This window comes from Myotis nattereri (assembly GCF_964212035.1).
Source record: "Myotis nattereri genome assembly, chromosome: 2".
NCBI classification, from domain to species: domain Eukaryota; kingdom Metazoa; phylum Chordata; class Mammalia; order Chiroptera; family Vespertilionidae; genus Myotis; species Myotis nattereri.
This window is the reverse complement of record NC_138076.1, coordinates 80,113,648-80,128,465: the sequence shown is the minus strand read 5'-3', so window position 1 is coordinate 80,128,465 and position 14,818 is coordinate 80,113,648.

Sequence of the window (14,818 nt, the reverse complement as noted above, 5' to 3'; positions counted from 1 at the left end):
TAGCACATTTTATATATAGTGTCCCTTCACTATCATAAATAGAAGGCTGAGTACCAGAAATACTAAACATATATTTTGGTCTGTTCCGCAGTAAAAATAAAAAATTAAATTGAAAGCAAAAAGAAGACAATCTGTGATTTTACATGAGAAGTTGTCCTAAGTTTTATTTTAAGTTAGGTGTCTAACATTTAACCCAAAATTCAAATAAAAATTATATTTGCTCACTTTAAAATATACGTATAGACTTATGAGTCTTAAAACAATGATGTCCCGACTTGCAGCAAAATGTAATTACTTTACTGATTCTACTCTTCTAGTTTCCTCCCGCTCTGTGTTATCTGTTCAGAAATATAAGCCTGAGAGCTCACATACACAAAGAAACGATAAAGGTCACCTCCAGAGCTTCCAGCAAAGGCGAACTCAAACGAAATATTCTAACAAACAGTAAATGAACAACAAACTAAAATATGGTAGCACATGTATGATGTTCTACCGAAAAATAGATCGACAATTACACTCAAGATCTGTGGAAATTATGCTGCCCCTGCTGCAGTATTTTGTGAGCAGAGCTCTCCTGTGGGATCGGGCTGCAGAGGACATTTTAGTGGGAGGAAAAGAGCGATAGGAAGAGGAGTATGATTCATGTTCAGCATCTCAAGTGGAGGATAGAGTGCAAGCATTGAATAATGAAACAAAGACAAGATATTCAGCATGCCAGGAAGGTTACTGTTAGAGAGCTGTTAGAATTATTTAAAAAGGTTAGTCTATGAATAAACATGCTTCATCAAGGTCTCTTACACATGCAAAGAGAGATGCTAATGAATAATAAAAGAGTAATGGGGACTGGCAAAGAAATTAATGTTAATGTTATCCAAAGCAGATACAAATTAATATTGGAGCAACATTTTTGTAATCACTTCTCAAGGCAAAAATTCAATTAATGTGACTATATCAATATTTCAAATCTTAGTCCCTTGAAAGTATACTTGTCTCTCTTCATATAAGCTTGCTCTCCTCTGTGGATGGCTGTAGCTCGTCTTATCAATACTTGAGGAGACTTCTAAATGGTCTAGTTGGAAGAAATTGGGGCCAGTTCTCTAAACCACAGTGCTATGATGCAGAATTGCCTCAGGACATGTTTCACTGAGGAAGTTCAGTTTAGATAGTAATTACCCTACAGAAAATAGATATGTAAGACAAGAACAGTTTGCCATACTTCACAGTTTATTTACTATTTTATATAGACAGACATATATTCATTTACACACACATGCACACCCACCTACACACACACACACATACATACACACAATTGGAAGAAAGCTGTTTGTGATTCCTGAAGAATACACATTTTTAAGTACATGTTTATAGTCAAAGAATCGCTGTATATATTATGTGTATGTGTATATCTCCATATAATATCTGTATTTAAATGGCAACATATAAATGGATCAGCACATGAAAACATATCATAACCACAATGCCAAAAGCAGACTCTAGTTCCAACAGTGAGAAAACAATTATGTAAACCAGTTAAAATAGATTTCTGAATCTGAACTAAATTTCATCCTTTGTCATGGGCTGCTTTGAAAACAGGAAAAGGAATATTTTCCTAGGAATTACTGTGTCAATATATATGATTTTTTCCATTGGAGATTTATTTTATCTCATATATTTTCCTTTTGTTGGTAGTCACTAGATACATTTTTATAGTGAATTATTCCTCTTGTTTGGCATACAATATAAATGCCTGTCAGTTTGTTTAAAGTGTCAGAGACTTAGAAAAAGTTTATGAAACTAAATGGACTCCACGAATAAGTGTTTTGCAGCTGGGCAGAATGTGTTGTTTATGTTGTAATGCCCTGACAGGTTTATATAATAAGAGGTGCTAACGCTACCATACTATGATAGATTGGACTTTTTTGAAGCATGGTGCTGTAGACAAAGAGGCTTACATGCTGTTGTTTGCAAAACCACATGAAGATCCAAAGCAATTCACCCTATTAAAATGACTGTCCGAATAACCTCACTTCTGTACTTTTCATAGACAGTGTATCATTCCCATAATGAAAGAAACATGAAATGATTTTCATACTGAATGAATTCCCTGGAGGTGCTGGGATTTGTCTCATTATATAAGGCTTTTCTACTACTATTGCAATACCTCTTCTCATCTTTGCTTCTCATTGGAGTGGAGAATTTTCTGTCAACAGCTATAGCCTGGCTCAACCTGCATAACACAGAAGAAGGATATACTGGAGATAAGATTACTTTTTTCCATTTATGTAGAAAATTATACCCAGTATTCCTGCCTGAAAAGGATTACTCTATGATGTAGACAGCATTCTGCACTCTTATTAAAAAAAGGCAGTCTGCAATTTTATTTTATTTTATTTTTAAAGAAGTTAGATATAGCAGGAAAGACTATCTGAAATTTCATGCTGTTAAATTCACCAGGGGGAGAAAATCACCACTTGTGTATTCTCCTCAGATGCCTTTGGTAACTAACAGTCCAACACTGTACTGATAGCTTCCCATGGCCAGCAATCATACCACCTGCCTCAATAATTTTGACTAGAGGAAGAGAGTTAATATGAAGAAATAAAATGAACTTTGTCAAGTAACATTAAAGTTTAGTTACTAACTGACAAGCTGAATAATTTTCTGAGAAAAAAATAAAATGCTACTGTGCTCTGTGATTCTTGAATTCCCGCTGCTTCTCTCTGCTTTAGTTTGCATATTGTTTTGGGGGCAGGCATTTTCTCACAGCACAGTTCTTTCTTTGTGACCTACTATGTGCTTCTACATCATCATCACCATTATCATCACCACCGATTATTGACTACTTAAAAATATATCAATGATAATTACATGATCAAAAAACCCTCTGTGTATTTTTATATTCATCTTACATACAAAAGGAAAGGGACTTAGGATAATTCATGCTTTTAAAACCACACAGGTCATAAATGGAAGAAATAAGATCCAAACTCATGTTTGAAATCAAACCTGTGACCTCCAAACAACTGAGCCACATAGGAGAGGGCTGTACATCTTTTTCCGTCTGACTTATTTAACTTAGCAAGACCTTTAGCCTTTCTGCCATACTGCCTCAACAAGGATGTTCAAACACTGTTGCTCTTCACACACACTTCTTTTATAAATTCATTCAATTAGCATGGCTATATTAAAATTGCTAGATTTGGGTAAAGTCCCTTGAGGGACAGATATACTGCTTATTAAGTACCCTCAAGGATATCAGGCATAAGGAACAATGTGCCTTGATTTAACAGGCAGTAAGAAGAACAAATTAACATTCATAGATTTATTCTTTGGCAAGTAATCAAGTGGTTTAATTTTATTTGATACTAAATTCCAAATGGTTATTCTGGACATATCTTTAAAGGCAGGCATAGCAATGAAGAGAAGCCTGTTTTTTTTTTTCTTTCCATTCATTTATTAATTTCTCACATAACAATATAATTTTCTTAGTATCTGCAAAAAGAATTTAAAATGTAAGTGGTGATGGAAAAGGTCAAAATGTGTGTAGTCCCAGTATTGCTTTTCATAGAGGAATTGGACTAATCAGACAGATGTAAGGTAAATGGAGCAAAATAAAAATGATTAAACAACTTAACTCCCTAATAAAGAAGGAAATTACTGAGAAACCATCAACAGCTAACCAATTTTGCAACAAGCAATGGTGATAGGTAAAGGCTAGAAGCATGTATTTTTATGGCTTGCAGATAAATTTTACCAAATAAAACACTATCTACAGTATATACTGATTCATTCCAGGTTACCATCTACGGGATATCTTTTAGAATCCATTCTATGAATGAAATATAATAAATATCTTTAAGATCAACCTTGAAAATTGAAACTGTTTAATTTACACACTTGAAACCAGTAGATGTTATTTTCATGGGTACATTCAGGTTTGTGGTTTCCCAGCATCCATCTTCTTTGGGGAAATGATGTCTTTCTAGCTTCATGCAGTGATAGTTGGACTGCAATTCAAGGTATATACTGGCTCTCGCCATGAAGTTGAAAAGGCCCTTGGAAGTATTTTTAACAAGCCTTTTTTCTTATAAACCCAGTATGACAAAAGACTGTATAATCAAACCCTCTCAAACTTGAGGATACTGAAACTCTTTTTAAATTAAATTTATTGGGGTGACATTGATTAAAAAGATAATATGCATTTCAAGTATAAGATTCTATGGTACATCATCTGTATATTGCATTGTGTGCCCACCATCCAAAGTCAGATCTTCTTCTGACAGCGTATATTTGACCTCTTTTACCCTTGAATAGGCCCCACACCCTTCCTTCTGATGAGCACCAAACTATTGTCTGTGTCTGAGATTTTGTTTGTCCATTTTTGATTGTTCTTCTTTGTTCACTTGTTGCTTTCAGTTTTATATTCCACATATGAGTGAAAGAAATCATATGGTAATTCACTTTTAATGTCTGACTTATTATTTATTTATTTATTTATCTATTTATTTCTTTATCTATACATTGTTTTGGTAGTAAAGACATTTTAATGATGTTAATTTTTCCAGTCCGTGAACATGACACACATTTCCATTAGATTGTATCTTCCTCTGTTTTTCCTTTTTTATTTTTTTTTTGTTTAAAGTATTACAAATAGTAGTACATATGTCTCCTTTTACAACCTTGACCTCCTCCCCTACTCCCGCCTCTCCCACCTCCCCCCACATGCCCTCAGCCCCCTAGTGTGTGTGTCCATTGCTTATGCTTATATGCATGCATACAAGTCTTTGGTTTATCTCTTACCCACCCCCAACAATCCCCAGCCTTCCCTCTGAGGTTTGACAGTGTGTTCGATGCTTCTCTGTCTCTGTATGTTCTCAAGACTGCCTGGTACTGGCATAAGAACTGACGTATAGGCCAGTGGAACAGAACAGGGAACCCAGAAATCAACCCAAGCCACTATGCTCAATTAATATCTGACAAAGGAGGCAAGAGCATACAATGAAGTTAAGAGAGTCTCTTCAATAAATGGTGTTGGGAAAATTGGACAGACACATGCAAAAAAATGAAACTAGACCACCAACTTACACCATACACAAAAATAAACTCAAATGGATAAAGGACTTAAATGTGAGATGGGAAATCATAAAAACCTTAGAAGACTCCATAGGCAGCAAAATAGTAGGCATTTGTTATAGCAATATCTTTACCAATACAGCTGCTTGGGCAATGGAAACTAAGAAGAAAATAAACAAATGGGACTCATCAAAATAAAAAGCTTTTGCACAGCAAGAGAAACCACCAACAAAACAACAAGAAAGCCCACTGCATGGGAGAACATATTTGCCAATGCTATCTCAGATAAGTGTTTAATCTCCAAAATTTATAGGGAACTCATACAACTTAACAAAAGGAAGATAACCCAGTCAAAAATGAGCAAAGGATCTAAATAGACACCTTTCGAAAGAGGACATACAGAAAGCCAAGAGATATATGAAAACATGCTCAAAGTCACTAATCATCTGAGAGATGCAAATCAAAACAACAATGAGGTACCATCTCATACCTGTCAGAATGGGTATCATCAACAAATCAACAAACAGATGCTGTTGAGGATGTGGAGAAAAAGGAATCCTTGTGCACTGCTGGTGGAAATGCAGACTGGTGCAGCCACCTGGGAAAATGGTATGGTGTTTCCTCAAAAAATTAAAAATAGAACTCCCGTTTGACCCAGTGATCCCACTTCTAGGAATATATCCCAAGAATCCAGAAACACCAATCAGAAAGGATATATGCACCCCTATGTTCATAGCAGCACAATTTACCATAGCTAAGATTTGGAAACAACTTAAGTGCCCATCAGCAGATGAGTCGATTAGAAAACTGTGGTACATCTATACAATGGAATACTATGCTGCTATTAAAAAGAAGGAACTTTTACCATTTGCAACAGCATGGATGGAACTGGAGAGCATTATGCTAAGTGAAATAAGACAGTCAGAGAAAGATAAATAGCACATGATCTCAGTCATTTGTGGAATATAATGAACATCATAAACTGATGAACAAAAATAGATACAGAGACAAAGAAACATTGAACAGACTGTCAAACTGTCTGACTTATTTAATTTAGCATATTAAATGCCAGGATTCATCCACGCTGCTGCAATGACAGTATTTCATCTTTTCATATGGCTGAGTAGTATTCCGTTGTATATTTGCACCACATCTTCTTTGTTTTTTTTAATTGATCTTAGAGAGAAAAGAGAGGGAGAGAGTTAAAGAAAGAAAGAAAGAAAGAAAGAAAGAAAGAAAGAAAGAAAGAAAGAAAGAAAGAAACATCAATGTGAGAGAGATACCTAGATCAATGGATTACCTATTGTGTGAATCCTAACTGGGGACCAAACCTACAACCCAGGTATGTGCCCTGACCAGAAACCATAACTGTGACTTCAGGTGAATAGGTCCATGCTCCAACCAACTGAGCCACACAGGCCAGAGCTATACATCTTTTTTGTGCGATCATCCATTGAAAGACACTTCAGTTGTGTACATGTTTTGGCCACCATGAATAATGCTGCAATGAACATAGGGTGCACTTGGCTTTGCAAAAATATGTTTTCAAATTTTGTGGGTAGGTACTCAGAAGAGTGGTTGCTGGATCATATGGTAACTCTATTCTTAATTTTTTGAGGAACCTCCATAGTGGCTGTACCAATTTACATTGAGCAGTGAATGAAGGATTTTTTTTTCTCCGCAACTTCTCCAAAACTTCTTATTATTTGTTGTGCTGATAATAGACATTCTAAGAGGTGTGAGGGGGTATCTCATAGATTTGATTTGAGTTTCTCTGATAGCTGCTGAAGTTGATCATATTTCTCTTGATATCTTAGCCATTTGTATGTCTTTTTGGGAGAAGAGTTTGTTCAGGTTATTTACCTAGTTTTTAAATTGGATTTTTGTTTTGTTTTGTTTTGATGTTGAGTTGTAAGAATTCTTTACAAATTTTAGATATTAACCTTGTGTCGGAGCTATTGTTTGCAAATATCTGCTTCTATTCCAGTGATTGCCTTTTGGTTTTGTTGGCAGTTTTTTTGCTGTGCAGAAGCATTTTATTTTGATATAGTCCAATTCATTTATTTTTGGGGCAAATTCATGAAATATTTTCTAATATCAAGGTTCATAAGTTTATTATCTATATTTTTCTATATAATTTATAATTTCAGTATTTATATTTATATTTTTGATACATTTTGAGCTAATTTTTATATGTGGGGACAAACAGTAGTCTAGTTTCATTCTTTTGCATGTGGCTTTCCAATTTTCCCAGCACTATTTATTAAAGAGACTTTGTTTTTCATTGTATGTTTTTGGCTCTTATATGGAAAATTCTTTGACCATGTACATGTGGGTTTATTTCTGGATTCTCTACTCTGTTCCACTATCTATTTTTCTGCCAATACCATGCTATTTTTTATTATTGTTAGCTCTGTGGTATAATGTGAAGTCAGGGAATGTGATATCTCTAGCTTTGTTCTTTTATCTCAGGACTAGAGGCCCAATGCACAAAATTCATGCAGCGGGGGGACCTCTCATCCCAGCCTGCACCTTCTCCAATCTGGGACCCCTCGAGGGTTGTCCAACCGGCAGTCGGACATCCCTCTCACAATCTGGGACTGCTGGCTCCTAATTGCCACCACTGCCAGCCTGATCACCCCTAACTGCCTCTGGCTGCCGACCTGGTCGCCCCCAACTGCCCCCCCCTGACAGCCTGGTCACCCCTAATTGCCCACCCCTGCTGGCCTGGTCACCCTTCACTGCCCCCCCACTGACCTGGTCACACCCAACTGCCCCCCTGTCAGCCTGGTTGCCCCCAACTGCCCCCCTCCTTGCCAGCCTGGTCACCCCATGCAGCCTGCTGTTCAGTTGTTTGGCTGTCCCTCACTAATCCTTCTGCTGTCCTGGTGGCCCCACACAGCATGCTGTTCAGTCGTTTGGTCATCCCTCACTAGCTCCCCACCAGCCTGGTCACCCCACGCAGCCTGCTGTTCGGTTGTCCACCTGGTTGTTTCGGTCATGACAACCACATGGCTTTTTATATATTAGGATTACTTTGGCTATTCGGGGTCTTTTGAGATTCCATACTAATCTGATGATTTTTTGTTTTACTGATCAATGCAAAGAAAGAAGATTTTATTCTAACCATGGTACACTGATGACTAGAAGTACCTGGTCTGATAATTTCTGCAGTTTCCAGGGCTCTCCCTAACTCATTTTGCTCATTTACCTCTAAACTATATAAGATTCCTTGTATTTTTTCCAATTAATTTGTGTTTGTTTAAATAGGGTCCACTTTCTATTGCTTATATCTAAAATACTAAATGGTTAAAATCCTAAATGCCACATAAAATGGCCAAATTTTCCTGATAAACAGATAAAATTTATATATCATTAAAACTATTCCATGCAAAATCTATCACATATTATTAAGGTAAAGAAGAGGCTAATTTTATGATCATAGTCATTAAAGCTAATTTCCTTTCCATATCTAATCAACCAATCAGTGTAATGTCCCATCCCTCCAAAATCCATCTCAGACTTAACTGTTTCTCTCTGTCATTACTGCCAAAACCTTCATGCAGGCCACCATTTTCTCTCTTTGGATAGCAGGTGCAATATCATTTTATTTTCTCTTTATTTTTCACTCCAATCAGCATCCAAGGAAATATTTTAAAAATATAAGTTCAATCATTGCACTTTCTTGTTAAACTTCTTTGACAGATGCCAATTGTACTTCAGATAAAATCCAAACTATTATGATCTGCCTTGGATAACCTGCCCATGGCTCATTTTTAAACATAATCTCATATAATTGTTTTGCACAAGCCACTTGTTCTTTCTTTCAGTTCTTAAAAATTCCAAAACTATTCCCCACCTCAAGCTCTCAGCTCTCCGCTTAAATGGTTCCTTAGAAACTTCCTCCCGAAGTAGTCTGTTTTTACTTATTTGCCCTTGTTTGTTTACTTCTTTGCTTTGACATATTTGAAATATATACAATTTCTTTTCCACTTACTGTATGTACATTCACTGGAGTGTAAGATCCATGAGGGTAAATTGGTTAACAAAACATCCCCAGGGGTGGCACAATTCTAGCCCACAGTGATCTCTCAATAAATACTTTATAAATAAATGAATGCATGTCTCCAATGTAGATCAGAATAGTATTGCTTTTCTTTTAATAATAGTTTATATTCTCTTTTCTTGAAAGTGCTTTTAGTTTTAATTCCACATTTCATGTTTTAGTGCTTGAACATTTCAAACAAACCTTTATTTAGGCTTATCTTTTATAGAACATTAAATGAATAGTATTTTGAAGTGTTATTAAAATAAATACAGTATCAGCAGGAAATCTATTGAAATTTCACCAGAGAACAGGCTTATAAAGTAATCATGGTGTCAAGGGGAACTTAACAAATCTTTTATTTTATTTTTTTACCTGTAAACCTTTTTTGTGTCAGGAACAACACAAGATCACAAGATTCCAAGCTCACATATAGACAGTGGAGTGTTACATTTGAACTACTGTGTGCTTTGTCAGACAAATCCTCACTTTGCTTCTCAGAATAATACACTCAAAAAAATGGTTATTGAATTAGAAGGAGAGAGAACTCAACACTATTCATAGGAAAAAACTCACATTCTTTCACTTTGGAGAAATTGTAGTGTGATTAGAACTTTGCAAAGTAGATAATTTAAGTGGAAAAGTTGACAAGTTTCATATACAAAATAATATAAGCTAATATAAGGAGTGATGTGCTCTTCTTTTTGCATCTGAGCAACACTCATACACTCAGATGAAAAATAAATGTAAGGTAAAAGGGATGGTATGCAGAACTGAGCTAGTAAGAAAATAATGCTCTTAAAGTACAAGTAAATTTTTTTAAAATCCTGGGCAAGTAAATCCTGATTTCCATTTGAAATACAATTTTCACATTCATGTTGTAGTGAAATGTCAAATATGATACTATATGCAATTTGTTGAATCTAGTCTGGGCAAGAAGATTCACATGGAGGAAGTTTATTAATCTTTGATTTCTCTGTTTAGAAAAACCTGGTGAATATATTGCTTATATGAGGCAAACCTAAAAATGTTATTATGGGAATGGGAAGAAGAGAACACTGATCAGCTTTGGTTTTGCTTTTTGTTTTTTCTTATCACAGCATTTGATCTATAATATCACTAATTTTAAGTTAAAATTACCTACTTTATAAAGTGGCTACTAATAATTGGCTTTTCACATGGACGAGACAAATGTTCTAAATTCAACTTAGTAAACATTATTAAATATCTTCTCTCCAGAAAGCATCAGGTAGTGGAGATTTTTAAGGTCTATAGCTCTCCTCAAGTAAGTCTCAATTTACCAGGATATACCATATCTGCACATCTGCACAGATTGAGGGCAGGCAGAGGAGTATTCGGTCTTCTCAAAGATTAATGAGGATTATCACTTGAAAATCATACTAAAATTCAGATTCTCTTTCAGTAGATCTACTGTGGAATCTATATTATACATTTCTAACAAGTTCAAAATAATGCTGATATTGCTGTTTGATGGACGAAACTTTGAGCAGAGAAGGTATAGCATAGTGGCTTGAAGAGGGTCTCAGAGTGAGCCTTCCTTTGAGCAGAAATTACACTTAAAACGTATACCCGTGAGATGTTAAGTGGAGGTGTTCTGGAAATACGAAGGCCATGCTAATAACAGAGTGTAGATAGGAAATGGCTTGTTTTGTACGTAAATTAATAACTCTTATGATTTTTTTGTTGGAGGGGTATTGATCACTTGCTATGCACCGGTAACATGCAAGGTTTTACTATATATAGTTGGTACATTTCAAGATTGACTGCTGGTTAGTGCAAATATATAATTTTGAAAATAATAATTAAAGGCATTATCTTCTCAGGAAATTGAATTTATTTACATATTCCTCTTTCTTGATATGCCTGAGAGTCTTTGGGATGCTTTCATAAGTAAATACTAGCCATTTTATGAAGTCTTGTTGCAAATACAACTACCACTATGCCACTGTTCTGCTACGTAAGCTCCTGCCTGCTTCCTTCTTCATTGTTGAAAGGATTGCAGATGTCCCCTTTGTTTCTGTATTGTGGTTTATTTCCCCATTGGCTCCCTCTACCCCACATTTGCCCCTCCCTAGCCTTCACTACACTATTATTTGTATCCAAGGACTATGTTCCTACCAACAGAGAGATTATGTCCCCTATACTGTGAGCCTTTATTTTTCAGAGTAAACAGGACCTAGTATTGAGAAGAGGGAAGGGCATGGGTGGATCTTGGGATAGAGTGGTGAAATGCACTGCTTATTTCTCAACTGTAATCATTCTGGGCCCTGCTATTCAGTCTGACCCTTTCTTCTAAGCACCACTCTCATACTAATTCTTCTCTCATGAGGTCTTTAGTCTCTCCCTCCATCTGACTTCCTTCAACAACTCATGCTTCTTCAGTAGGCCTGCTAATTAGGACAAGGTCTTTTGCACTGTGCTCCTAGACTATGTGTAAATTAAAATTTGTGGTTGGGTAATGTTTTCAGTAAAATTAACAATCTGTGACATTTTTCCAAACACTAGAACTTTGTGTCGCGTTCACAAGTTTGGTCTGGTGAAAGCACTAAGAGGACATCTAAGAAGGAGTCGCTGGTCTGGCTCGGACTCCAGCCCAGCTCGGAGATTACAACCTCCCATCTGTACAATATCATTCAATCCTAAAAGCCACCATATAAGTTAGACTTTTCCTCCATTTCCAGCAACATTTTAAGGGTAGAAAGCAACTAAAGCTCAAGAAAATTACATGACTTTCACAGAGTCAGCTAGCTAGTAATGATAAAGCCAAAATGCTCACCCACTTGGATTTGGAAGATAAATCCAGTCCCAGTGAAATAATAGCTATTATTTCTTAAACCACTTGTTGTATGCTGGTCAGTGTTCTAAGCACTTCACATGTATTAAGTCATTCATTCTTTGCATTAAAGAAGGAAGGTGGGATTTTATAGATGAGGCCATTGAAGCAGAGAGATTTGTTCCAAAGTCACACACAGAAAATAAGTAGAAGAACTAAGATTCAAACGTAGGCATTGTTGGTCTAAAGCTACACATTTTTAAAAAGATTTTTTTTTTAAATTAGAGTTTACATTCAATATTATTTTGTATTTGTTTCAGGTCTACTGCACAGTGGTTAGGCAATCATATACTTTATAAAGTGTTGCCCCCAAAATATCCAGTATTCAGCTGGCACCATACATAGTTATTATATTATTGACTCTATTTTCTGTGCTGTACTTTATATCCCCATGACTGTTTTATAACTACCAACCTATACTTCTCAATCCCTTTCCTTTTCCATCCAGTCCCCCAAACCCTCTCCCCTCTGGAAACCATAACTCTGTTCACTGTATCTGTGAAACTGTTTCTGGTTTGTTTGTTTGTTTGTTTATATAGTTCTTTAGATTCCATATATAAGTGAAATCATATGGTATTTATATTTTTCTGAATGGCTTATTTCACTTAGCACAATACTCTCTAGGTCCATTCATGCTGTTACAAATGCTAAGAGCTCATCCTTAAAGTGACACTCTTAACCACCATCTTTCCACCTTTTAATGAGATATATTAAAGTAGTTTAAGACTACCAATGAGAAATTAGGGAAATCCATTGCTGCTGATATGAAGCCTAAGCAAATGTGCTGGATAGTGGCAACTATGTGTAGTATGATGTGAATCAAGAGTTACAGGGATTTTATCACTGTGGAAGTCTTAGTCAGGAGGTGCAGAGGTCAATATGTGCAATGCCAGTCTATGGCACTAAGTACACAAAAGCCAGGCACTAAAGAGAGAAGGATTCTGTAGCGAGATTAGGTTGAGAGAAACTGAGGAGGATGTGAATTGCCACATCTTGGATAATGGTCTGCATCAAGGCTAATCTCTTCCAACTAGGGTTCAGATCCAATTAAAATTTTAGTTCCTGCCTCTCGGAATTCTGCTCTTGATTTTTTAAACTAACAGTTATATATATCTCAGATGTACAGTGTGATGATTTGATATGCATATTGAAATAGTTACTGCACTCAAGTTAATTAATAAGTTCTCTCCTCACATAGTTATCATTTATATATGCATGTGTTAGCACTTAGAATCTACTCTCTTACCCAATTTCAGTATTCAGTGGGTGAGAGACTAAAGTCAGGTTCACAATTTTCCATCACATGAAATAGGCCAAATGATGGGAAGGCACGGTGTGAACTAAGTTATGAATTATGTGGAAGAAGAGAAGCTAATAAATGTAAAAAGGCAGGTTGTAAAACAGTGATTTGCAACTGATGTTTCACAAGAGTTTTTAAAACGTACAATGCCTGACTATTTAGTCAGGAGCACTGACCTCTTTCCCCTTAGATTGTCAAATTAAAAAATGACAACAGCCAACACTACAACAGCCACCTGATGCGAATGCTCTGTCTTGAACTGTAAATATATAGGTTATATAATAGAGCTGCATCTTATTGGATATATATATATATATATGCCTAAACAACTGCCTCTACTGGTCAACTGAATGAGCAGTCAACCAGTCTCTATGATGTGTACTGACCACCAGGGGGCAGACACTCAATGCAGGAGCTTCCCCCTGGTAGTCAGTGCTCTCCCACAGCCAACCTCCCGTGGTTCCTCCCCCACCTCGCCAGCTGGCCCTGATCAGCCCTGATCTCCAGCCAGGCTGAGGGATCCTACCCATGCACTGAGCCTAGTGTTACATAATCAGGTTACTTTTGATTGGTTAATTTTTGTTACTAAAAATCCTTATATACAAGTATAAGCACCTGATTTTTTAAAAAGTCACTTTGGAGCAAAAAAGGGTTACTACTATTATCATTTTTTTGTAAATCTATCAAAATTATACCTATTTTTGTTAGATCAATAAAAATATAGATTTTAGTGTGCCACAGAATCTTAATAATCAGTTTATGTGTGACATGAGTTGAAAAAAGTTGACAATTGCCGGTGTAGACCAATAGAAAATTCTGTGTGAGCCCTCATATGCGAGAGATGAGGCAGAGAGTTGACATTAGAAATACTACTTTGCATCCACCTCTATTTGGTTTGGTCTCATACTTGGCTCTTTCACTAACTACTTGTGCCAATTAGTAAAGCATCTCAGCTTTAACCTACCCTACAATCATTTGTGATGCTGACACTGGAACTGCCAGTCATATTTCGGTTTTTCCAGTTGGCTCTCTATAATGCTCTGAAACTAAGGAGGCTCTGGAGGCAGTTTTAGCCTAGCAATGTCTCTTCACTTTGGCAGTGGCAATTCATTCTACTTAGTAGTACTTGATCCAGTTTAAAGTTTTTCCAATATGTGCAAAACCAGTCTCATTTGCATCCCCTGCGAGACACCAGAACGAGCCAACTACTCTATCAGCTCAATAAGTTTAGAGACATCAGCACAGACTCATAGTATCCTCTATTTAGCAGTCTAAGTTTTGGCTTTGCATAATTCTTCTTTGTAAGTTCTAAATTCCAATAATCCCATCCTCTTCCTTGCCCTGGAGTGGAAGCTACTCCTGCAGTGGATTCCTCAGCAATAGCTTGCTCTCTTTTGACACTTCAGTTCTTTGATACCTAGTCAATGATCTTTATATATATTCTCAATTTAAAAAATTATATTGTATTGTCCTAGCCAGTTTTGCTCAGTGGATAGAGAGTCAGCCTGCGGACTGAAGGCTCCAGGGTTCGGTTCCAGTCAAG